The following is a 27,962-nucleotide window of genomic DNA, read 5'->3' as shown; positions in this document are numbered from 1 at the left end:
TGAAAATGGTTCTTATCACAGTTGGACTTTCCCGGTAAACAAATGTAAAATAAAGGATAAGAAATTATACTTACTTATAAAAGTTCTATACAATTTGTTAAGTGAAGTAGGTTTAGAAGTGAATATGAGCAAATGTAAAGTTTCCAGAGGGAAATTATGTTTATGGGAAATACAACTATTTTAAGTAATTTATGGGACTTTTTAATAAGTTTATAGAAAGCTATTTTTGCAGAATTAAACATTTAGAATGGGCATATAAAGTCACTAGGGGAAATGACTCAGTGTTTTTGAGAGAAAAAAGTTATTTATTTTGCATAGGTTTTCTCTAATTCCTAAGTAAAAATATTAATGGAAAACAATTCTTTGTGGAGTTGTTTACTGAAAAAAAATGTATTATTTTATGATGAAATGTTAAGGGAAAAACTAATAAAGGGATGTAAAAGCAACCTTATGATATGAGCATAGTAGGAAAACTTTATTTTGAAAAGATTTAGTTAAAAGGAATTTGGATGAGACAAAATCACAGTATAAAGAGACAGCAGATTTTCTGTTATACATGTGTTGACAAGGGAAAATATACGGATACAATTTTTTTTTTCAAATAAAAATTTTTATTGTTTTCACATTTTTATACAAACAATACAGGTCATATGTATGTGAATTTAAATTGTTGTCCATTGACCAAAAAGCAAATAAAGCAAATAGGCAGAAAAACAGTATATTGCCCACAAGGGTGTCATTTCTAAACACTTCTAGCTGAGTTTATTTTATGTTTTATGGTGAACAGTTAATTTCTTAACCCATGTCAGGCTCTCTATTGCTACTGCATAACTGATATACACATAACATATATGCATACCTAAAACACTAACATTATACATTATTTACATACAGGTGTCACCTTAGTGAACAATCCATGTAACTCCATATGAATTGCAGGAGGAGTCATTACTGGACACAATGCGGGTGCTGCGAAGAGCACTTTTGGCTGACATCAAAGATTGAAACAATACGAATTTCATGAACTTTAACCATACTTTGACTTAGGAATGGTGTCCATTCTGGTCATGGTATTAGAAATCCAAACGATTTGGAGAAATTAAAAAAAAGAGCAAGTCTTTTAGAATCAGGGCAGGCTTACACCTGTGTAATAAGCAACTGTTTTGAAATCTGACCAGCAATGTTAGTAAGATGGAGTTTATAAGCACTTGGTTCTGTGCAAGACTTAAATTTCATTTCTTTTGCATCATGTGCATTTCCTGTAAATGGCATGGGAAAACTGAGGCATTGCAAAACTTTAAAAAAGGAAAAGTGTGTGCTGGTCAGAGAAATATCTTAAGCATGTACTAGTCAGAGAAAAATCTTATATGTCATCAATTGCTTTCTTCTGTATAAATAACTGTTCTTTGCTACCCTCAGGGAGACTCATGCAACTTTCTACCTCATATGTTATAATCATGAAAATCAATGTTTTTTTGTTGCAATGAAGACTGTTTCACTTTATCTGTATAACACTACTTTAAAAATCTTCACTATTCATTGTATAAAACTAATTCATTTTTTTCTAAAAAAATCTCCATACTTGTTTTATGCCACACTGTCAGAAGTTCAAAGTGATGTACTGTACAGGTATGACCATGTATCTTGATGTCTTTATGGATAATACATTGGTTTGCTGTCTACACTGAACCTTTTCATACCATGAAGGTATCTGCAAGTCAAATTCTGTTATGCAATAGATACTTTTTTGCATACAGTTGTATATAAGTTTAGTATATAATAAGGATAATTGCCACCTGATTGGAGGTGATGCCAGATTTATTTTATCCTCAAAGAATTTACCCACTCGGGCTTCACTTTCATTGATAAAATGCACCAGTCATTGATAATTCTGATGGACCAGTTGTGGGGCTGTAAATATCATTACAATACCCTCCTTTCAATCAGTGCTATGTCTCCCTCTGCAATGCCAGTTTTTTGTTTTATTTTTGGTGGTTTTAATATGATTTTCTTTGCCCTTTGCTTTCCCTGCTGATCTTCAGTTCCTTCCCCATTTGGCTTCTACAGATTCTAGGAAAATGAAGTCACTAAGGATTCTAGGAAGGGATTTTTTTAATGCAAGGGATTTGCATTTTGTTTGGGGAAGACCAATTCCTAACTAGGAGTGAGGCTTGCAATGATTTGTCATGCAATTACATGCACATTCTTGTCCAAATGGCAGTGAAGGATCTACTCAAGCCCCTATCCTTGCCAAAAGCAGAAGTTAAGCAGAATGCATGTATCTGTGCCACTGACCTGCATTCGCCACTGAAGAGTAGTAAAATCCCTCTCTCCAAACACTTACCCCCTAGGAAAGGAGTGGGCATCAAATATTTGATACTTGTTCAGGCCAGCTCACCATCCTGCACCAGATTTACTACTCAGTCTTAGGTCAGGCATGGCAAAACAGGAAATCCTGGCATCGTGCAAGCAGGCAAATCCCATTTATTCCATTCTACCTTACAGGACAAAAACACTCTGAACCCAATCCCTTGAGAAGCCAAACCACCTTATAAAATGGTGTGACTTTTGAAGGAAGTAATTGCGAAGTGTTTTTTTTTCCTGGATTTTAATTTTATATTTGTGGTGCTTTTGACTGGCATTACATTTTTTATCCTGCATCTTTAATGCATTTCCTTTTTTTCTACTCCATTCTAAATTGCATCATCTTCTGCAACATTCTATTGGAATGTATTGACAATATTCTTTCGTACAATGTTTTTGACAAGTATTTTTTACAAACAAAGGGTGTGGCGATGGGTGCAAGGATGGCTCCCAATTATGCCAATTTGGTAATGGCATACTGGGAGACCAACATCATGTCTAAGATTGTCAACAGGAAAAAGATTGTAGCTTATTATTGCTTTATTGATGACCTCTTTGATTTCGAGGGGAACAGAGTGTGAACTTTCAAAATTTGTAGAAGATATGAACAATAGTACCTCTTTTTAAGATTTACTGGTGGTAGAAATACTTCGGAAGTTTGTTTTCTAGATATACAAGTCTTGAAAGAAGAAGGGAAGGATGTTTTGGGCTCAGTTATCAGTTATAAAAATGTAGTTAGTAATAGTTTGCTGCATTACTCTAGTATGCATCCTACTTATGTCAAGTATAACATCATTAAAGGGCAGCTAGTTAGAATAAATAGGCTCAAAAGTGATGAAATAAAGTTAGATTCTTTCGTGGAAGAGCTACATTGTAGGTTTAAAAACAGAGGATATCCCCCTGAAATAGTCAATGGGGTGCTGAACATTAATTGTAGCAAGGAGGCCACAAGACGTAACACACAAAGTGATCAAGATTGGGTTACTTCTATGTTGCTTACGTTCACCATAGATAGTAAAGAAATTAAGGACATTATATCCAATAATTGGAGAATTTTAGCGTCTAACAGTGACTTAAGGGCAGTTGTAGGAGAAGCACCCCTTTTTGTAAACAAAAGAGCTAAGAATTTCAAGGAAATGTTCGAAAGTGGACATAATAAGGGGTTAGTAAAAGTGGAGGGACTTTTAAGTGTAAAAGTTGCAATTTTTGCAAATACATTTCCGAAGGGGCATATTTTGAAGTTTGCAACCAAAGAAGAGAATCAAAGGTTCCTGGCAACTTCAGTTGTAAATCCACCTGCGTGATATACATAGCTAAATGTTCCGATTGTTCATCTTTCTATACTGGAAAGACCAACACACAATTAAAAAATAGAATATATGAACATTATTATGCCATTAGAAAGAATAACTTTGATAATGCCCTTTATAAGCACACCCTTACATGTGCAGGTGACAAGAATGGAGTTAAATTTTGCTGTAGGGTTATTGATCATGTTCCCCAGGACTTTAATGGAGACAGAGATGCGGATCTTGATTATAGGGAATTTACAGGGCAGAGTTTGTTGGATGCATGTAGGGCACCAGGTGTGAACAATGGAGTTAATTAAGTCCTAAAAAGAAAGGAATATTACAACAAATGCAAATAGAATGTACATTTTAAATGTTTTATGTTAACATTTTATTTATTTATTTAATGTTATGTGGTTGCCCCCCCCCCATTTTTTACTTGAATTGTTTATGTTATTTTTTAAGTGAATGGTTTCAGGTAAATGTTTTTTGTAATTTATTAATTGAAATTGAGATGTGATTGGTTAAGATTTCTAACCATTTTATATAAGAGGGTTGTATTCACTGAGTTGTTTGTTCTGAAGAAGGCCAAAGTTTTTTGCTGAAAGCGCTTAACTTGTGGTATTAAAGGTTCATGCAAAGGATTCAGTGACTCCACTTTTTCTTGTGTTTTTCTTTATTGACATGTTAGAATGTAACACAGGTGGATATTTGTTTTGCATCTTGATAGATGTACCATTTGACTCCAGGGGTCTGATACTGGAGTTAAGAAATGAAGTTAGAGAACTCACTTGGCGTTTAGACTGGAATACTCTTAATGCTGAATGACCATATTTCAATTAGCAGCATCTTAAAAATGACAGCCCCAAAGTTATATCATTTTTTTATATTAGTGGCCTGATATTTTAACCACAACATTGTGATTTTGCGATATTTTAAAGAATGTTTATTATTATTATTTTTTTCATTTTCTTATTTGATTGTTTATATTTAAATTTTTATTAAGTTTAAATATGATTTTTCATCTGTTGCCTTTAAATCTTAACACCAACAGAAGTCACATGATCATCTATCTATATAAATGGTGGTGTGCGCACAAGTGTGTGTGTCCGCAAGTTGTATTCAGTTATAAAGTCCTGTACCTGGATGAAAGTGCTAAACTATTAGTTGTTGAATAAAATCAAAAAACGTCTTCTACAGAGTGTATATTTTATGTGTGAAGTGAGTTTGTTTTAATGTGAATGAGACAGTTTCTTTAATTACTGATACAAGTAGTACAGTAGTATAAACGCTTCTTGTTATGAGTTAGTTGGTTATGAACACCTGCACTGTGTGTGTGTGTGTGTGTGTGTGTGTGTGTGTGTGTGTGTGTGTGTGTGTGTGTGTGTGTGTGTGTGTGTGTGTGTGTGTGTGTGTACATGTACCCTGCACTGGCTATCATGTCATTACCCCCAAGAAGCCCTACTACTTGGAGATTTTAACATAGACTCTGGCACCTGTTCCTCAGAATCCCAATCTATCCATATTAATCTGCATGCATTTACACAAATCATAACCACCCCTATCAAGTTAGGTAAACCCAACCAAAAAGAAAGCATACTTGACTGGATACTCATAAACAGTCACCCCCAACTGTACACCGCTAGTACCCTCCCCGATGACCTAAGCGATCACCTTCTCATTTATATAATTAAGCAAAAAGCCATTAATCCCAAACAACCCTTACTCAGAAAAGTTAGAAACAAAAAAAGACTTTGACCCTGCCAAATTCCAACAGTAACTTAACTCATGTAACTGGTCTATTCTTAAACACCTCCCCTTGAGGAGGCACTAAAACACCTCCCCTTGAGGGAGCAGTGTACACTAAACAAACACCCCCTGAGGGAGGCAGTTACAAACACCTCCCCTTGAGGAGGCAGTTGTTTACTTTAATAACAAATTTCTTGAGATCCTAGATCTGCATGCACCTGCTCATTCAAAGAGAACAAAAGCAAAAACTGCTCCATGGCTTTCTAAAGAGTCTAGACTCAAAATTACCACTAGAAACAAATTATGGGCTTTATGACGCGCTACTAAAGACCCCCAAGATCAAATTAAATACAGGCAATCTAGAAATGAAACTAAAAAAATCTATTTTACAAGACAAAAAACAATACTGCTGTAATTTATAGACAGTAAATCAAAACAGCCCTCAGAAGTTTTGGGCAGGTTTGAATAATCTACTCCATCCTGGACAAATGTCTACCCCTATCTCCGCTGTTACTATTGATAAACCCCCCAGAGGAAGTTTCAGATAGTTTTAACCAATTCTTTACTGAGACAATTCAAGCCCCAGCTAGCCAATTACTTTCTAGCTACCCTGGCCCTGAAAGTACCACCCCTACGAACCTACTCTCATTCAGCTTCCAACCAGTGTCCACGTCACTTATCCATACCTTGATCAAAAAATTGAAGCCCACCACACACACTGCTGATCAACTCCCAGGTACCTTTAAACATCAGCTAATGCTATTGCTTACCCAGTATCAATACTAATTAAATGAACCATAGCAGAAGCTAGAATTCCCACCCTGGAAAACATCCTACATAATCCCACTTCATAAAGGAGGCAGCTCTACCAAATTCTCTAATTACAGACCAATAGCTATAGTCTCTCCACTTGCAAAGATTATGGAAAAATGTATCCACAGACAACTCATGCACCACCTAATCCAGAATCACCTTATGACAGATAACCAACATGGCTTCCGTCCGCACCACAGCACTACTTCAGCCCTACTAGCTTTTACCAACACCATAAACCATAACTGTAATAACAATCACATATCCTCCGCCCTATTCTTGGATATTTCCAAGGCATTCGACATGGTTGATCACCAACTTTTAATACACACCCTAAAAATATTCTCTCTAGCTACTAAAGCCCTTCAATGGTTTAAATCCTACCTGAATGGGAAGCAGCAGGCTGTTCTTTGGTAGAACAAACTCTCCAACCTACTACCCAACACCCTCGGAGTACCACAAGGCTCTATACTGGGGTCCCTGCTGTTTTCCAGCTTCATTAACGACCTGTATACTGTCATCCCAAAAGCCAGCTGTATCCAATATGCTGACGACTCTACCCTGATCTGATCGGCCCCATCTCCAACAGACTTATGGTCTGCTACCCAGTCTACCTTTAACACTATTGAAAACTGGCTCTCTGAACGTCATTTGATACTAAATCCCAAAAAACTAAAATGTTGTTATTCTCACCAGCACAAAGGTCTACTGCTTTTACCTTTGCCATAAATGCAAATGATGGCACAATAATCTCCCCCGCCCCCCTCTACAAAACTATTAGGTGTCATTATAGATAATCTAAAATTCAACCTACATATAAACCAAATGATGAAAACCATCAATAAAAAACTAGGGTCATTTTACAGAATAAAAGCCTTCCTAACTCATCCAGCCAAAATTGCCATAGCTCGCTCTCACCTTCTTTCAACACTTCTGTATGTATCCCCTCTGCTCTCTAATCTAAACAAGACTGTACTTAACAAACACTCAACCTGCTATAAGCACATTGCCAGGTTTGCCACTGGGCTGCCTTTTAAGACACACCACTGCATCAATCTTAATCAGCTTGTGTGGCTTGAACTACCCAGTCTAATCCAGTACAACCAACTGATCACGACTTATAAAATCCTTTATAATCCGGACAATACTCCTGCACTTAAAAATCTTATCACCCCCTATAACAATCCATGACTGCTTCGATCCTCTAAAAGACTAGTAATTCAGATAAGCAGAATTAACAATGCAGTTGGTGACTCTCTCTTTGCAAACTCTGTAGGCAGATCTTGGAACTCACTTCCAGGTGATATTACTTTACTCTCCTCCCTTGGTCAATTTAAAACCAGACTCAAACAACATCTGACACTAAACTGGCTATCCATTGTATCAAGCCTGGCTAACTCTCATCTAGAATGTGTAAAATCTATTAATCAGCTTACTGTTTAATTTACCCCTGACTTTCACCAGGGTTTAACTCCAACCTGTTGAACCTGTTATTTTCTTGTTTGCTTATGTAATCTGTGTCAATATTATATTTGTAACATGTTTTTATTGTTTCTGTTGGAGCTTTTATCCCCGAGCCTCCACTGAAAATGGTCATGCATCCAGTCGGACTATCCCGGTCAACAAATGTAAAATAAAATAAATATGCACATGCATGGAGGAGGTCTAGTATTTGTATGCATGAAAAGAAATGGGTATATGTATATGTGAAGTACAGAGAAGACTCCTGCCTGCTGTGATTCTTCTGGCCACAATGAAAAATTTATAACTATGCCTATCCTTAAAGCTAAAGTCAGGTAAAGAGTATAGCATGTGGACATGTGTAAGATAGTTTAGGTAATAAAAAGTGAATAAAACTATGAAGGATATTTCATTTCCATGGCAGAATGTAGTATCTACCGGCTTGTCAACCTGTAGATAGTTTTACTCACTGCAGGACTAAAGACATGGAGACTCACCTTTGAGCTTTATTATATACAACACCTATAATGATAACTGTAACCAAGAGATGAAAGCACAACACTTATGAAATGTTACGGCAATAACAAATATTATATCATCGGTAGTTACAAGACTTGTGGTCAAGGACACCACTGAGGAGCCTAGCCCAATTTTCCGACTGGCCCAGAGCCCTGTCTGGCTAAGTGTCTGAGAGCTCTAAAGTAAACAAGTGAACGCTGAGGGAATCATATCCTGAACTATAGAAAGCATCTCGCTTAGTAGTTCATAGCCTAAATTATCTGTGCTAACATTCAGAGATAATTACTTACCACTGAGCATTATTAGATGTGACTCCTGATCGGAAATGGAATCTAGAAATTCAGGGAAGTTTCCTTGTTCAAACAGGAAGTGATTACAGAAATAAAGAGTGAGCAGAAAGCATTTCTGCTTGCTAAAATTTAAGGCAGAATGCCCAGGTTGTGCTCTTTTAAATTTCAGGACACATATGGAGACAGAATAAACTGCCAACACCCAAACCGTCCAATCCTGTAGGGATAATAAAAATAATAGACATTTCCAGTTTTAATGTACCAGGTACTGGAGAAAAGAACTTAAAACTAATCAAGAACATCCTACGACAGACAGGGTAAGCGGATTGAAAGATAAGAAAATGATTTAGTAGCTGACAGATCAGTACGCACTTCTACTAAGCCATTTACCCAAAACCACTTGCAGGCTACACAATTCCCTGAGAACAATGGCAGTGTTGTGACTACAATGAAATCATGCAGGTTGAAACAAAAGAAGTCATCAGCAGAGAGCATAAGATAGCCCTCAGTGATTTTAATGACTTTAGAGAAAGGTGAAGGGGATACAGACCAATCTGAAATTCCATGACATCACGTGATGATATCTAGGAATGTGATAAAAATGTGTTGTCCTCATTCACTGTCTCCAGCTCTCCCTTATTAGTACAGAATAATAAATATCACATCCCTTAAACCTGAACTAGTTTGCTTCATAATAAAAATCAGTTCAGCAAAATTCCAGCAGCTTGTTAGTTACCACCCTGTTTGCTAAACAATGCCATACAGCATGATCCTTTTCATAAAATATAGTAAGGAGTCCATATATATGAGTGTACATAACATCAGTTCTGTGATTCTGTAATTTGTGCATGCAAAAGGCAACTTCTTCTTTCATATATATATTTTTTAATTTTGATAATGTTTGATTCTGTTAAGTAATCTGAAAATGGTTAATGAAAATAACTATCACTGTAAATGAACATGTTTAACTAACCCATCTTCCTTTTCTTATAATTTTTTTCAGCAAGGTCTGTATTCAATATATGACCCAATGCATTATGGTTTGCTAAATGTCCTAGTCGCATGCTTGCTTTTGAAATTTCTGCCTTTGAAACATAAATCAGACTTGACCCAGATGAATATTACTTGCATGTATCCTCAGAGTACACATTTGGTGTTACTTAATAAGCACACTGCTCTTTTTTCTGTCAAACTGCATGATTTCTTTTTCATTGTTATGGTATGCATCTGAAACATTCACAGATACAGTAGCAATAATAATTACCAAGAAGCCCTGAAACCTGTTCTTTGTAAGAGAATAAATCCATTATGTGACGTGACACACTGTGAAACTATGTCATGTGGGATAAGCATGTGATTTGGGTAAAGGTGATGCCACACTGGGATAACAGGCCTGCACTAACCAATGGAGCCATGCACTTATTGCAGATATAAAAACAAAAGAGTACTGCAAACACGTGAATGAGCTCCCATCAAAGAGATTAATGATGAATATTTAAACATGGCCACAGGCAATGAATTCTTAGCACTATGATGGTTTTTTATGCTATCCTGCTGTACTGAATTTTTAAAGAGCCTTGTTAGCAAAACATCCCTTTGAGAGATGTAATGAATGAATGTACCAAAATAACTTCAGATCTGTTAAAACAGCCCAGAAACCAAGACTACAAAACAGGCTAAGAAGGCCCTTCACTACTGTACTGCTTTAGACACATAAATATAAAGGATCATTAGGACTGGGGATTCCTGAAAGTATGGAAGGTGCTGTGATAGTGCGACTCTCTCAAACCTGACAGTAGAGAAGAACTGTGATGTGTAATGCAAAAACGTCTGCAACTTTATTACACTATAAAAGAAACGTTATGGTATATGTATATATATATATATATATATATATATCTATATGGATCTACTTATCTTTGTCGAAATTTCATTACTTCGAAAAAGAAACACAGATGCCCAATTCAGCAAAAGTGCATTTCAACGAAAGTGCACTTTTGCTGAAGTCTAGTCGCTGGATCAGCTGGCTAAAAAAAAAAAAAAACACAGAAAACAAAAATATTTTGCAGGGGGGCAAGCCCCCCTGCATCCTCATGTGGGGGGCTGTGCCCCCCACACTCCCCCTACTTAAATAAACCAACTCCAAGATCACACTACAGCAAAGAAAAGGGAATATTCTGATTCCGCGCTGCATTGTGATCTCCATACTCAGTTTTCGAAGTTTCAGTACTTCAAACAAGTAGTCTCGCACAAGTGGGTTTCAAAGTACTGAAACTTTGACCAACTGAAGTAGACCCATATATATATATATATATATATATATATATATATATATATATATATATATATATAGCTTCTTTCCTTTAAATTTAAGTATTTTGAAAGTAACACTTTATGTGGCTTGGCAGACTTGGCATGAATAAACAGGACATTTGTATTGTATCTCTTGTAATGCAGAGGGTTGAGTCATCACAACTATAGCACCCAAAGATTTTCTGTTAAGCACAGTAGCACACAATATCAAAACCCTTGTGTATCCCTTCCTACCATGTAGGCAGTTGGTTCTGAAAACAAGGAAGGAACAATTACAGCCATATCTTTATGAAATTACCAGAAAAGGAAGACCAGAGTTTCCTATAATATGAATAAGATAATCCATCATTGTATTAGCCTAAACAAGATTATACAGACTTTTCAGTTTCCTAAAAGTTTTAATTTGCATTGTTTTCTTTAAAAGTTCAAAAAGGTATGTTAACAGTATAGCTGGACAGAAGTCTAGTCATAGACAAGCTGTCTCAGTTAACAGAATTATTTATACATCATGAATAAGAAATTTGCTCAGTTTTTGCATAGGACTTGTGTGATGCTGCAAAACAAATATGGCATTGCAAAGTCACAGCATTTTAGTTTGCTGCACAAATATGCAACTATTTAATTTGTTTTTGTCTTTTCCCACTGTCATTTGAGACCTAAATAACTTTACTTTCTTGACTCCTATATTCCTGGTTGTTATAAAAGTGCATCTTGTACTGCATGATATTAAAAACTCATGGGGTCTTATTCAATATGTTCTCTTGTCATGTTAGCTCTCATTATAGATCTAGTAGCACATGTTCCTTTGGTATTACAAGATGAAAAGACTGCGGGGTCAATTCCCACACAAAGTCCTTGGACTAATTTCCCATTATCGACATTTCAGTGGACCATAAGGGGTGTTTTATGCCTGAGGGTGCTGTCCTATGGATGAGATGTTAAGTCTATGCCCCATCTACAGGAGTTGTTGGCAGCTCAGGTGGATGTAGACGATATCATGGCACTATGAAAAACGAGTAGGTTTGCTTTATTACTCTTCCATCTTTTTTCATTATTTATACATTCATTGTATTTTACTTTCTATCAAACATTATACATCTTAATAAAACACATTAAATATTCAGTTTTCTAAATACATTTAACAACCATTTCATCTATCACCCATTTTTACCATAACCATTTGCTTATATCACATATAACATCCTCATTATCATTTTTGTATTAGAACAATTGTTCATATCTGCTTTTCCTTAAATACCAAATATCAATGAATATCCCATATTTCAAATTCTTTTTCACTCCCAACCTTATATTTGCCATACAGCACCATTTAATACCTTCCAGTCATAAAAATGTTTGGATAATATCCAAAAACCTTAATTTTTCTTACAATCCAAAAAGAAAGTTATGATGTTTCTTCAGTATTACAAGTATTACAGCTCACTCTTCTATCATTCTATATTTCATATTAATTTTCACTGGCAGTTTATCCAGTAGTAACTGCCACAGAAAATCACCATTCCCACCTTTTCCTAATTGTTTTCTTCTATTTACCCCCACAGACATTTCCCAAAGATCAGTGCAAAAGTTTGCTTTCATTTATATTCCCAGTTCATTTGTATTAATTTTCCATGTCTTGATTTTACTTTCATAGTCCTTCCCTTCCAAACCTTTTATTAATATTTTCTTTTTCTTACCCTATCCATCTACATACATTTATATTTTTCAAATAAATTTCCAAGTATGGTCCTTGTTTTCAGAACCTTTTTAACACCCAAAACAAAATTATTTTACATTAAAAAACATCTTTCTTTTAATTGGATTTAACTTTGTTCCCCACACAAAAAAGTTACCCAACAATTCACTTTCCATGCAGTTTGGAAACATGTACGCACCAGTTACATATACTAGGTTTCCTAAAATACAACTCCAGAAAAGCATTTGAACTAACCAAAATGTCAAAAAGTACTACAGCAATCACAAACGCTGTACGCTGCCACTGACATACAACGGTCAGCAAAGTACCAAAGTAGTAAATCCACTGGAACCACTTGATAAAATAACAAATTTAATGTAAAACATGAAAAGTTAAGCGCTTTCACTCGTCAATGCGAGCTTCATCAGAACAAATTCATAATGATATACAAACTCCATTTAAATGCCTGATTTGGCACCAAAACTGGTCTTTCTTAAAGCTGTATAATCTAAACAACTAAAAAATTGTTTGATTCATAAAAACTAATGCTATGCATTTCTACAATAAATTAAGATGCTCATAATGTTTATAAATACAAAAAATTATTATTGTAAAAACCTTTATATATGCATATATAAATATAATATGATTATCTGTCTAGCATTAGCAGTGGTTTTACTGATATGTAATCATTAATGCCTGGTGGTGTTGTAGCGTTGGTCAACAACTGCCACCATAATTCCCTATAAGCTAATAAACTCTTAAAATTCCCTCCTTTGGGATTATTTTTAACTGTTTCTAAAATCGCAAATTTAAAAGTATGTTCCACACCAAATTTAAGTGTGCCTAAACAGTGCATTTTTTGTATCCTTTCTTTTAATACGATACATGTGAGAATATATCCTTTGCCTAAACTGTCTTTCAGTCTTACCTATATAATAGGAAGAACATACTGAACACATAGCTATATACACAAGCATGCTGGTTAGGTTTCCTAAAATAAATGTGTTTAGTAGATTTTCATTAGGGACTAATGCAATACTTTCCACCAATCTGTTAACTTTTGTACTGTTTTAGAACTTCTCTCCATTGTTTAATTGGTATTTCTCCCCTTACAAACTTTCCCCCTACTACATCTTTATCACTTGTGGTAAAATAAATTCTTACCACTTCTCCAAACTGTTCACTTTTTGACTTACTTAACTGCAAACTTACTGTCTGCAAAATCTATTAGTTCTGAGAATAAGCTATTTCATATAATGCTTGATCTTGGCTACTAAAACCACATCATCTGCATATGTTAACATTATTATTACCTTTATCCCTTCCTTATGTTCCCATCTGCCACAATCTAACCTTGATCTGCATGCTTGGATAACTGCATTTGTTACCATCACAAAAGCCACATGCTCTTCCCGGATGTATCTTTTTTCCTATCCATCCCCTCACCATCACAGACACACAAAAATGTTATAAATTATGCAGACAATCCTTCCTTTTCTCTCTCTCTCACCTTATTTTCTTTTAAAATGTTCAACATTTCCTCAATATCAATACTACCAAATATCATAGCAATATCACATACAGTTACTTTTCCTTCCCTCATATCTACATACTCAAAAACCACTTTTTTAGCCATCATTAATATTTTTCCTATTAAGTCCATACACCCCCTTAAACAGTTCTTCTTTCAAGATTGCAGTCATTCTTTTATGAATAATCTTCATAAATATCACCCTGACCTCATGTGCAAAAATGGGGAAAAAGCCATTGTTGTTGGATGGATTTACCATCTAACTGGTCTCCTTTTTTATTCCTTTGCCTCCATTTTCCACATAAAGGTTATAACACCTTTACAGTTCTTTTCTTTTATACCTTCCTTCATGGATCCATTCAATATTTCCAGAAACACATCATTGTCATTATCCAGCATTTCTTTATAAAACGTATACCCTCATCCATCTGGACCCAGCTTGGACTTTTTACCTTCCTTTATAGCATCATTAACTCTTTTCTCTTTATTCTTTTCTTTTCTATTTATTCACTACATCTTTTTCATTTTCTTTACTTTCCATACACACGTTCTTACATTATTTTCTCATAGTATATATATATATATATATATATATATATATATATATATATATATATTCTGTACATACCTTTCAACTATAGTCATAATTTACTCTTGTTAATATTGCAACTGTCCTTTTTATCCTTCATTACATTTTTCTCTCCCATTATATCTCACTTTCATACCTAAACTAGGGAAACAACTTCTTTTCCCGTTCTTTCAAAATTTTCTTTATTATATTTATATAATTTCTTTTCTACTTCAAGACTTGCCCTGCCTTTGTCTCTACTATTTTTTCACACATTTCTTTTAAAGCACTACATGTCATTTTTCCTTCTTCCTTTGCTCTGTATCGATAGTTTTAAATATATTTTAAATGTTTCTTTAGACAGCATTCATCACTTTGTCAGACTGCCAGAAAAGGGCACTGTTGTATGATCTTCCTACAATTGCTTCCCTTCTTTTTAAGACATTCATTCATTCCTGCAATTTTTCATGTCAGCCTTTCCAGCCCTTTTCCTTCTTGATCATATTTTCATTCTGAACTAATATTGACCATATAACAACTAATATTGACCATATAACAACTAATATTGACCATATAATCCTATGATCTGAAAACTTTGCTTCTCTAGTTCTAGCTTTCCTTCTTTCATATCATCAGTAAACAATATATAATCAATCTCTATTTTAAGGAATCCTCTCTTGTAAGCATGTTCTCTCCCTTTACCTATTCTTAAGCTACCATTATTTAGTACCGTTTCATCCTTTTTACATCTTGTGCTATTTCCTCTTTCCATCTGAAATTACAATTTAAGTCTTGCACCACTATAACAGACATATTTATTATCACATAACGTTAAATGTCCTCAACCATTTTTCTTTCATTTGCATTTGTTTACGCATACAAAACTGTTCTAAATACTTTCTGCATCTTTTTATCACCCACTAAAACTTACTTCCACCATTATATCAAATATTTTAATATTTTTTATTTTTCAGTAATTCTGGAATACCTGAGCATGTATCACTCCCTATAATCCACACCACCTTTCTTTTTCACATCATCTAAAATTCCACCCTTTTCCTTTCATGTATACATCTTATATCAAACAAACAATTTTGCTCTGCATCCATGTTTTCACACCATTCAGATACTTTAATTTAATATCACTTTTCATACTACTCTCATTCAGTGATGGAAATCTTAAATTAATATTTCCCTTTCTGGCATTTTTTTTTCAGTTCATCTTCTGGCCTTCTTTTTTTCCTCTTCACCTTTTCACACTCAAATCTTTCACCTTTTTCTGACTCACTGCTCACATCTCTCCATTTTGCGTTTCTAATACACCAAACCTGTTTTTCATCTCTAGATGTGTTGCTTTTTCATTTATTAGTTTTTGGGCTTCCTCCATCTTTTTCTATATTTTCACCTCGTGCTTCTACAACCCCTAACCCGACCCCATCTTTTCATAATTCTCTTCTACCTTTCCTTGCAGAAAAAAAGCTGTTTATCTCCCTTGTTTTCTCACTTTGCCTTTTTTCATTAATTTATGCCAATCAAAACAAAAATTTAAATTGCTACAGCACTTTTTTTAACTGCAATTTAAATTTTGATAAGCATAGTCCTTCCAAAGAGACATATTATTTCTCCTTTCATATTTATTAAAACATTTTTCTGCTAATGCAAATGGTTTAAAATGATTTTACAATAAAGTTAATTTTCTACATGTATCAAAACCTTAGTATCACACAAAATAAATCTGAATGGCAAGACAACATTGTCTAAAACAAAGTACTTGTTTATTTGTTGTTCATCCTTTGTTTTCACACTTATGACAGGCCTTTTCATCCAGCTGTCATCAGCTCCAGTCTGTCTTAACTACACCTGCATATCTTTTTCTTTCTGAAATCTTTCAGTGGAACCTTGTAATGTTGCTGTGTATTTTGTACTCTGGAAATACTGCTGTCGATATCTATCTTCTCACAGCCTAACACAAAGCATAATCTTAAAACCAATTACTCCACTGATCAGACATGATGCCTCTGTATCTACACCATTGTTTACAGCAGACATGATGTCTCTGTTTACAGCATCCTTTGGTCTTTCTGTCGTCTCCTCATTGCCAGATATTTTGGCCATTATATCACTCCACTGCATGGCCATTGATTCTCCTGGTTCTGCTTCATCCATCATTTTTTTTTTTTTCAAAAACAGTGTCACGCAGACTTGTGATGTTGAGATATATACCTCCAAAGCATATTTTCATTCTGAATTGTGCTTTACATTTTTTCCTTCTACATCTTATCTCCACTCACAGCCTCCATCTTAGATTCAGTGATCACCAGTAACAGCTCTATTTCTCATCTAGTGACCAATTCACAAAAAGTCACCCAAAGAGTAGGGATATTTTATTAATATTTACACGCATTTATTTTATTTATTTTATTTTTATTTATTTTACATTTGTTGACATGTCCATTTTCAGTGGAGGCTTGGGGAGAAAAGCTCCAAGATAATAATACACATTGAACATTTAGTAAATGCTAGATTCAAGCAGATTACAGTCATAAGCAATACCAGCATTTAGCACATATAGTACTAACTTATTATAAAACACTTTACAAAACATAACATTATTTTCAAAGTTGTATATACATAACATTACATTCAGGTTTAAGACACATTGAGCAGTAGTTATACAATTGACCCTTCCTGAAATGATGTGGTAGAAAAAAGTTAGATGTAGTTGAAGGTAAGGCACCTAAGTAATAGAGAGGTCACTAGTCGGGGTTAGTGCAAGGACATAACCAATGAGTTTTGAAGTATTTCTTGAGTTTGTTTTTGAATTGAGTTAGTGAGGGTTCTAGGGTCAAGTCAGCTGGGAGTCTGTTCCATGTTTTTCCAACAGAGTTGGCAAACAGAGAGTCCCAAGCTAAGTAGTTGGATTTGTATGTTTGAACTAGGAGTCTAGTGGATGATCGCAGTGGCCAGGTACTGGTGTAGGAGCTGATAATATTTTTTAGTGCAGGTGTATTTTCTGGTTGGTAAAGGACTTTATGCGGCACTATTAGCTGGTTGAACTGCAGGAGGCTAGGCAGTTCCAGCCATTCTAGGTGATTTAGGCTGTCACAGTAATGTGGCCGGTAGGCTGTGCCAGTAGCAACTCTGGCAATGTGGTTATAGCAGGATGATAGTTTATTAAGTTCTATTTTGTTTAAGTTGGAGAATAGAGGTGAGGCGTAGAGAAGAGCTGATAGTAGATGGGAACAGGCAACTGCAGTTCTAGCAAGTGGGGTAAGGAAATGTTTGATTCTGTAAAGAGAGTCAATTTTTCTATTAATGGTTTTGATAGTTTGATTGATATGTGCATCAAACTTCAGGGTGTTATAAATTACGACACCCTGTAGTTTAGTTTGGGCTTCTGGGGAGATGATAGTGCCATTGTTAGTGGTTATGTTGAAGGATGGTGGGGGGGGGGGTTCTGCATGTGAGGGAGAAGAGGTGCAGCTTAGTTTTATTGGGGTTTAGGATTAGATGTTGATTGGAGAGCCATTTTTCCACTGTACTGAAGGTATTTTGGGTTAATGTGAATAAAGTAGCTGGTGAGGTGTCAGAACAAATCAAGGTGGAGTCACTGCAGGTGGCATCTGGGATGACTGAATGAAGGTCGTTGATAAAGATAAAGAAAAAAAGGGGTCCTAGTATTGAGCCCTGGAGGACCCCTAATGTGATGGGTAGGCGAGATGATAGCTTGTCCTGCCATAGGACTGCCTCTTGCCTGCCCTGCAGGTAGGATTGAAACCACTGGAGTGCATGGTTGTTTAAGGAGAAGGCCTTCAAGGTATTTATAAGCATTTTGTGATCAACCATGTCAAAAGCCTTGGATTATTTTCTGCCATATTTAAAAAAAGCTTTAAATCACTTTACACACTCATTTCTTATATTCATACTTATTCTTTTTGAAATCCAAAACATAGTGGGCTAGATTTCATTGAAGTTACTCTCAGTGTAAGTCCTCCCTGATTCCAAAAGACCTGCTATCAGCGTAAGTGACTTACTTCGGTGTAAGGTCTATCTATAAATAGGCTTACTACATGGACCATATTCCAAAAGACCTACTGACAGCCTGCTTTCCGTGAAAGTGGTCACTTGTACTGACAGCAAGTCTGTTAGGATCAGGCCTAATGTTTTGTTGTTTTTCCTTCACTACAGGCAGCACATTTTCTTTCCTCTAGCACCTTATATTTCATATTCCCTTTCAACGGTAACGTGTCTAGAGTACTCCACAAAAAATCTCCTGCTTCCAAAAAAATACAAACCTCTTTATTCTGCCTTTTATTGCCATTTTGTGTCTTCTTTTAATTCCCTCCATGGATACACACACACACACACACACACACACACACACACACACACACACACACACACACACACACACACACACACACACACGCAAATCTAAAATCATATTGTACTGTTCTTTTCACTTCCTGTCAACCTCACTTACTTTTCACTTCCATAATTTTATTTTTGTCATCTTCGTTTTTTTCCATCCTGTCCTTTTTGTCCTTTCTCCTGTTTTTCTTCCCATACATTTTTATATTTTTTCTATAATGCCCTATCATTTCCTTTTACCTTTCTCATTAACCAAAATAAATGCATAAATGCTAAATGCACCACTTAAATTTTAAAATTCAAATCACCTTTTTTTAATTATATATTATTCTTCTTCTCACCAGGTTTAGTCTTGAGCTCCACATGAAGCTAAAAATATCTACTAAGTATTTTTCCATTTAAGTAGGACACTACATATTCCCCCTGTAAATATGCTAATATATAAATATTCAGCAAAGATGTCTTTTTCTGAAATGATAAGTAAAAACTTTTCTACCAAGATAACATTTATTTCTTCTAGTATCTGCCTTCATTGATTCATTATACGTTCATACTCACCAGATGTCAGGCAAACTAAATCCTAAGGACATAGCAACTTTCCTTTTGTGTGAAATATATTCCATTCCATTTATGTTTTTCTATCTCACCAAATCCCTTATACTTATTTTTTTAAACTGCAGACCAGCCATTTAACAACTTTTTAATCCTTATTACAGCTTTGGTTATCCATCCCTTGTTTTTCATCATTAGAACTAAATCATCTAAATATGGCATACATATTGATAATGCAACATTTTCTACCACCTCACATCTTGCCTCTGCCATTTTATACATGCATTCTCTGCTACTGCATTCATTTCTAATACTTCTAAGCACATGTTCCTCAGGCATCCCTGTTTTACTCCTCCCTTAGCACTTATTTTTCCAATCCATCCATTTTGTCATAACTTGTATCAATTCATTTTTATAAAATTTCTTTATTACATTATTATTTCTCCCCTATGCCATATGCCTCTAAAATCTGCCACATTGCTTCTTGGCTCACTTTATCAAATGCTTTAACTGCATCATGTGTTATCAGTCTTATTTCTTTATCTTTTACTACAATGAACATTTCTTTCACCACTTCTCATTTTATACTATACATTCCTTCTACTAACACATCCAATATGTTTTCCCTCCCTTTTTGTAAAATTTTTATAAATATTTTATAATTAATATTTCCTAGTGTAATGGTCTTCCAATGTTTTATATCCTTTATTTCATTTCCATATCCCATATAAATTGAATCAGTACACCACATATCCCTTCTTCCATCTGACCTTTCTTCCTTCATTAATATTTAAATAAAACTTCTCTTTCATCTTTGTTAGCTTACAGTACTCATCATAATGTATGACATCTATTCCTGGCACAGACCCCTTCTTACATTCTATTATTACCTATTCTATTCCTTCTATTATGCCATCATTTTGAAAAAAATATATATTTTTTGAAAGTTCTTCACTTTCTATTTTTCTTGCCTATCCATTCATTTTTTCATGCATGTTCACTACAACATTTTATGCCACCTCTATAATATCATCTTGTTTGTATTTTATATCTCATTTGCTATCTAAGATAGCATCCATCCATACTTCTCTCATTTCTACATCTTTTACTAAATAAGAGGAAACCACCTGTTTCTTTCATTTCAGAAAAAAACTTTCCCTATGTACAAAAATTTGTTCTAGTGACCATTTGGGCACAGGAAAATAATATGCTGATAAATACATAAAAAAATAAGCATATGAGATTTGAGAGACATAAATTGAAAGGTGAATATTTAATACAGCACACTGATTGAAACTGTAGACTCGTTTAAGGACCTGGGTATATGGGTAGATCCAGTTATGAGTTTTTCTAATCATATGAACCAATTGGTTAATGATAGATATATAAGTTTAAGTTGTATAACAAGATTTATAAAGTCTAGGAAATCAAAAATTATGAAGTAATTGTTTGTTAGTTACATTAGACCCAAACTTGAGTATGGAATAATAATATGGAAACTGTATAAGAAAACAAACATGAGTAAACTGGAAAGAGTACAGCAGAAATATACCAAGGGCATCCATGGATGTGAAAATTTACGTTATTATGAAAGATTAAAATATCTGAACTTGTACAGTGTCTCTTACAGATATCTAAGAGATGATCTTATACTGGTATATAGGACATTTAGAGACAACTACCTCTGGGAATGTTTGGGGTTATCAAAAAGTATTATAGAATCATCAGACAATCTATTCCTATTCTATACGAATGAGAAGTGCACTAATTGGTCCTCTGACAGAATAGCTGATGCATGGAACAGACTACCAAATTACATTAAAGCGAGTACTAGTTTAGATATTTTTAAGATCAGCTTGGACACCTATTATGGGAACACGAGTTTTGATATGTTGGCAAGCTAGAAGGACATTAATGCCTGTGCTTGAAATATTTGTATGTATGTATTTATGTATGCTTTTCATACAGCTTAATTTCTATTTCTTTTATTTTGTCACTTCCTTTTTCTATCTGTTTATCATAATTCCATAAAGCATCTTTATATATTTTTGTATAATTCGCCTTATTTTTGTATTATTCCTTCCACTTCTAAATATATTTTGTACACTTCTATTTATACATTATGCATCAAAGTGTCTAATTTTTATAAAACAATCTCATCGTCATATGGTCTTTCCATAAGATTTCCCTTTTACCATTTCTACCTCCTTTTTAAACTTCCTTTTCCCTCCTTTATTATTTCACTGTCCTCCTCTCTTCTAGCCCCTATGATCCGAAAACTCTGTCATCTGTACTCCCCTAGTTATTTCCTTCGTCTTTAGAATAAATTATATAATCATTTTCAGTCTTAACAATCCTTTTATATGTCAATTCTCTATTTTTTCCCACTTTTATATTAAATCCCTTAACATCTCAATATCCTGTGTTATTTTTCCTTTTTCTTTCCTTGTGTTAGTTTAAAATCTCCTGCCATCACTATAGGCATATTAGCTTACATATTTTTTTATTTCTTCAAACAACTGTTTTCTTTCCATCATAGTAATATATGCATAAATCACTATTAATCTTGCATATTTTTGTCTCATTCTCATCACATATCTTTACCTTCTTTGTACCATTGTTGTTGCATCTAAAAATCTTATATTTTCATTTTTATCAGAATTCTTATTCCAGATCATGTCTCATTTTCTACCAACCAAACACTCCTCCCATACTGCCTGTATTATTTTCCTTTTTCTTCTTTGTTACATCCAGTATCTAAAAAGCAAAAACATCCATTATTTTACACCATCCACCGCCAAACCTCTTATATGATTTCTAATGCCATTCACATTTAATGCTAAAATTCCTATATCATCCTTTTCCTATTTTTGTGTTTACTTCCAGATCTTATTTTTTTCCTTCTCCTAAGTCTCCCACCAATTGATTTTCACTATCTTGTTCTTCTCCTGTCCCAATTTCTCCCTCTTCTTCGTCTTCAGGATCTAAAATTGTATATCTTTTCTCTCCCCATAACCTCACTTTGAATTATTTCTTCTTTACGTACCTATTCATTGTTTATCCTTCCTTCAGTATTCCATCCCCATACCAGTTTATCTTTTAGCACTGTCTATAATAATATTTGCTACTGTTTGTCTTTCTTCTGAGCTTTCCTCTTCATCTGCTCCTTCCATTTCTAGTATGGGCAGTCAAACTAGAACTGTCCAAATTATTTACATTTTCTATAAAAAGGCTTAACTTTTTTTTCTGTATGCCCCCTCTCCCTGTATTAGTCACAACATCATTGTTGTAGTCTTGAACTAAATGAGTCTCACCCCCAAAGAAATAACATGCTTTTGGTTGACCAAAGTACCTAACAAATCCACTCCTATCATTCACAATTATTTTATTTGAAATATGTTGAATTTTCCCATCCTTAACAACCACTGTTACATTTTCCAACCCCCAGTCCATACATTTGTTTCACCACATATTCCTTATTTCATATACTTTATTGCAGAGTAAAAAAAATACATTTTAAACTCATTCCTATCCATATCTGAAGTCCTAAATTGCACATTTATTTACTTACTTTTTTTAGCTGTAATCTCAAGCTCTGCATTTCTTCTTTCAGTCTCAGACATAAATTTTTCCAGAAAGTTAAAGTTTTTAAATGTCACTTTACAGAAATGTTCAGAACTGCGGTGGTGGTGCTGCGGTAGCGTTGTCGCCTCACAGTAAAACGTTGTCCTGTTCGATTCTCAGCTAGAGCATCTTCTGCGTGGAGACATGCGTGAATGGGCATACCTTCGTTGAAGGTTGTGCGTCAGGGCCGGCAACTCGGCACATAAAAAATCTACTGCCAATCATTAACGGATGGAGTTCCGCTGGGGTGACCCCTAACCGGGAAAAGTCGAAAGACACAACAACATTACAGAAATGTTCATCTCCCAAATGAATAAATGCTTTTATGTCTTTAATGTTAACTCCTAGTGGCAAAATAATATTGTCTGTAATGGCATATGCATTGAAACTGCCACCACTTTTACTTTTTATTCTTACCACTCGTCTACTGTTTGCCCCCATCAATTCCTTTTTACATCCTTCCTTGCTTTGCTGCATCTGTATAACTTATTTCTTGTGGCAAAGAAGTGTTGCAGAGGTAAACCCTGAAAACTGGCTACTTCAGCAGCCAAGAATAGCTCCATTGTTTTCCCTTGGTTGTGATTTAAATCTTTCACTTCCTTCTTCCTGTAACGCTCTCTCCTCCATGTCACCACCTTGATTCTTCTCCTTCCTATGGCTGCGCCTGGCTCATCATATTTATCAGCAGTTGTGTCTCCAGCCTACCAGCTCTGAAATGGTTATTACATCCCCTTCCCCTTCCTTCAGTAAGGTTTCTCCTGCTCCTCTCTCCAGCTCTGCTGCATTCTTCTCCATTATGGGATTCCCAGAATTATAGTAGCAGGCCTGCAGCACCACCTAGCAACTCCAGATTACCACACTTCCTGTCCTCAAAAGAGTAGCTGATATTCCCTAGTACCATGGCAAAATTTCCCCTAGTCAGTATGAATACCAAATTGGATGACCTGAAAAGAATAACAACCCAGTCAACAACAGAGGAAATAAATACAGACGTAATAAATACATAAAAATAAATATGCCATGTGGTATTATTTTTCACTATGTTTCTCTTTTACTCTTTCTCCTACCTTATACATGGGTGCATACTGCAGTCAATGAATATGGTACAGTTATTATGTCTGTTACTTAACATGTCTGCATATCTAATTTCTGTTATTTGCAACTGCAAAGTAAATTCATCTGAGAAATCTTCATCAGCTGCTGACTGTTGCTATGTAACAGACCGCACTAGCTGAGTGATGGTCTCAAATGCCCTAACGTAAATAGTTCATAGACTTTAATCAGTGCAACTCTTTTCCTAAGGATGCACACCAACGGATAACAAGTGCTACATGTATAAGGTGCTATATGAAAAACTCAAGTAGTCATTCTGTCCACTTTGGCAAGTTTGGTTCTACTTAGAAAAATGTTTAGCTGTGCTCAACATCTGGAAAGGAACTATTTGACACAAGTGCATTTAAAAAGAATTTCTGTTTGTGAATATAACATGTATTTGTTTATTAATTAAGATTAAATTTAGATTGCTTGAGCCATTTGTTCTACTGAGTCATTTGCAGCAGGCTGCATGACTGTTACATTTTAACATGCACTCATACATATATGTCCACACACACACTTTCCCCTTTCAACTGTCCAGAATGTTGCAAAACTTTTCGGATTTTAGACTCATATTTTTGACCTGTGCCTCATAAAATTTAAACTTTTCTAGTAAATCATTAAGGATTATAGTCTACCAATAATATCAAATGTTATTGATTCATACTTATTGTTCAAAAGATGCAGGTTGATGCAAAATCTGTTGTTTCAGCCAATCCTGATGGCAACAACATGAAAACATTAATTCCTAATCTTGTACCTCCACTGAGGAAAAATTAAGTTAATTTCACTTTTTTTCTAAGTTTCTAAAATGAATAATTTAATTCTGATACACATTGGAAGGTTGTTTTAATATTAATGAAAATATAAATATTTATAACACAACTGGTTGCTACAGATGGAGGCATTCTTCCATGGTAAAGTTAAATATAATGCTTTATATGAGGTTAATAGTAAAGTTGTAAAATAAAATGTTTATAAGATAGTTTAGAAAATTATTCAAAATAAACACAAAGAGGAATAGATATATTGTAAATTAAAGATTTTTCAAACTAGCCTAGTATTAATTAAATAGCAGCCTGTATGCAGTCACTAATAAGGAACTGAGGGGGTAGACGGGACAATAGTGTTTCCATGGTAGTAGTTGATAAACGTTCTTGTCCCAGTCATGCAAACGGACATAGAGTATTTTGCAATTCTGCATCAGTTCCACTGAGATCCTGTTTTTAGGGGTAATGTAATTCTGCAGCAGTTCCACTGGGATCCTGTTTTAGGGGTACTATAATTCTGCATCAGTTCCACTGAGATCCTGTTTTATGGGGTAATGTAATTCTGCATCAGTTCCACTGAGATCCTGTTTTTAGGGGTAATGTAATTCTGCAGCAGTTCCACTGGGATCCTGTTTTAGGGGTACTATAATTCTGCATCAGTTCCATTCAGATCCTGTTTTAGGGGTACTATAATTCTGCATCAGTTCCACTGAGATCCTGTTTTTAGGGGTAATGTAATTCTGCATCAGTTCCACTGAGATCCTGTTTTTAGGGGTAATGTAATTCTGTATCAGTTCCACTGAGATCCTGTTTTTAGGGGTAATGTAATTCTGCAGCAGTTTCACTGAGATCCTGCTTTTAGGGGTAATGTAATTCTGCAGCAGTTCCACTGAGATCCTGTTTTTAGGGGTAATGTAATTCTGCATCAGTTCCACTGGGATCCTGTTTTAGGGGTACTATAATTCTGCATCAGTTCCACTGGGATCCTGTTTTAGGGGTAATGTAATTCTGCAGCAGTTCCACTGGGATCCTGTTTTAGGCGTACTATGATTCTGCAGAAGTTCCACTGGGATCCTGTTTTTACAGGTATTGCAATTCTGCAGCAATTCCATTGGGATCCTATTTTCAGGGATACTGTGCTGAAGTCTGAAAACAAATATGCTTTAACTTGGATACCTTGTGTTGGATACCATGATTTTTGAAGTTTTGTAATTCCATACTCCAGCCTCGTTTAGTTGCTTTATACTTCTGAGAATGTATTTATTTATTTACATTTGGTTACTGGGAAAGTCCAACTGGGTAGAAGCTCATTTTCAGTGAAGGCTCAGGGAGAAAAGCTCCAAATTATTATAAAATATTTTAAGAACAATAATTTTACAATCTTCAAAAATAAAACAAAACATCTGCAGTTTAAATAATTATAACACATTAGTAATAATATAAAAACATTGGTTAAGAATCAATACAAGGTATATGCCAATCATTTAATATTTAGAGAAATTTTAGACAGTTTGTAGAGATATTAAAGTTAAGTTAGTGTAATATAAATAGGAATTGCAATATGAAGTAAGAGAAAATAAGCTTATGGTATATTTAGAGAGAAAGTCAGGGAAGAGAATTCGACAGCAGTATGGGAGCAAGTGAAATATGGAGAGTAAGGAAGTGTAAGGAATAAAAAAGGTATTTGTTCACTTTTAGGGATATAGTTTATCCTGGTTTTGAGCAAGACCAGAGCCAGATAGTCTTTCAGAGTGGTTTTGAGAGATGGGAGAGGGTATAGACCTGATGGATGCAGGTAAGAAGTTCTAGGCCTTAGCACCCTTGTACGACTGCAGACAATCCCCAGCAGATTTCCTAGGTTTCTAGACAGACAGGAGTTTTTGGTCAATGGATCACAATGAGCAACTGAAAACATAGTTTTTTTAGAATGTTTTTTAGTGCTGGACAGGCAGATGGATTCTGAATAATTTTATAGGTAGTAAGAAGTTGTGTATATGTTAGATGATGTGGCAGTTCTAACCAGTTTAGGCTTTTCAAATGATGGAAGGTTTCATGAAACATAATGAATATTTTAAATTATATTTGAAATGTTATTAACTTTTAACACAACAGGAAGTGAATGTGGTTGTCATTTTAATAATTAGACTTCTTTTGCCTGGTAGAGAAAGACTGCGTGTGAGAAAAGCTGGTGCAAAATGCATGGTATATGTCAATAACATGGAGGTAATTTAATTTGCTGATTTGTGTAGCTGAGTTTAGGTGGACAGATGTCTCCAGGGCTTGAAAGCATTAGGAACTACAGCAAAAAAAGAAGAGGAAGAAGAAAGGATAATTTCATTTTTATGGCATATTTTTATTCAGCTTAGTAATATAATCACTGTTAATTGATTAATACACTCTGTTAACACAATACTGAATACAAAGTAATTGATCAAAGGTAGAGTTGCTGAGTAAGGAGAATTATGGAGTACTTATACAGCAGTAGCCGGGGAGATTAGAGAGTTGAGTTCAGCACTGGATGTCATCTGGCAACAAGCCAGGTACTAAACTGCTTGACAGCTGACAGAGTATGTTAGAACACTGGAGAAAAACGTGAGCTACGGTAATATGTTATGAAGTGGTATGATAGGAGTGCATTGGATGTGACTGTGGCTGGCTAAGATGATATTATACATATTAATAGCAATGAGGAGATTATAAATAAGTAAAAAATAATCAGAAAGCAAGGTGTGCAACTAAACAGGAAGTGAGCACATTAAACTTGAGGTATAAACACGGCAAAGGCTGGAGTGAATTTGATAATGTTATAGGTAAGGAAGGCATGTATAACTGAATAACTGGAAGTGGGAAGATTTAAAACAAAATGGACCATCTAGCTTATTAAAAACAATAATTCATATCCAAAGGCATGTTCTGGAGCATTTCTCCCCAGGCCTCCACTGAACATAGGCTCT

Source organism: Protopterus annectens, chromosome 16.part0, assembly GCF_019279795.1.
Source record: "Protopterus annectens isolate FY-2018-M chromosome 16.part0, PAN1.0, whole genome shotgun sequence".
Lineage (NCBI taxonomy): Eukaryota > Metazoa > Chordata > Ceratodontiformes > Protopteridae > Protopterus > Protopterus annectens.
Note: the sequence above shows the minus strand (reverse complement) of the source record.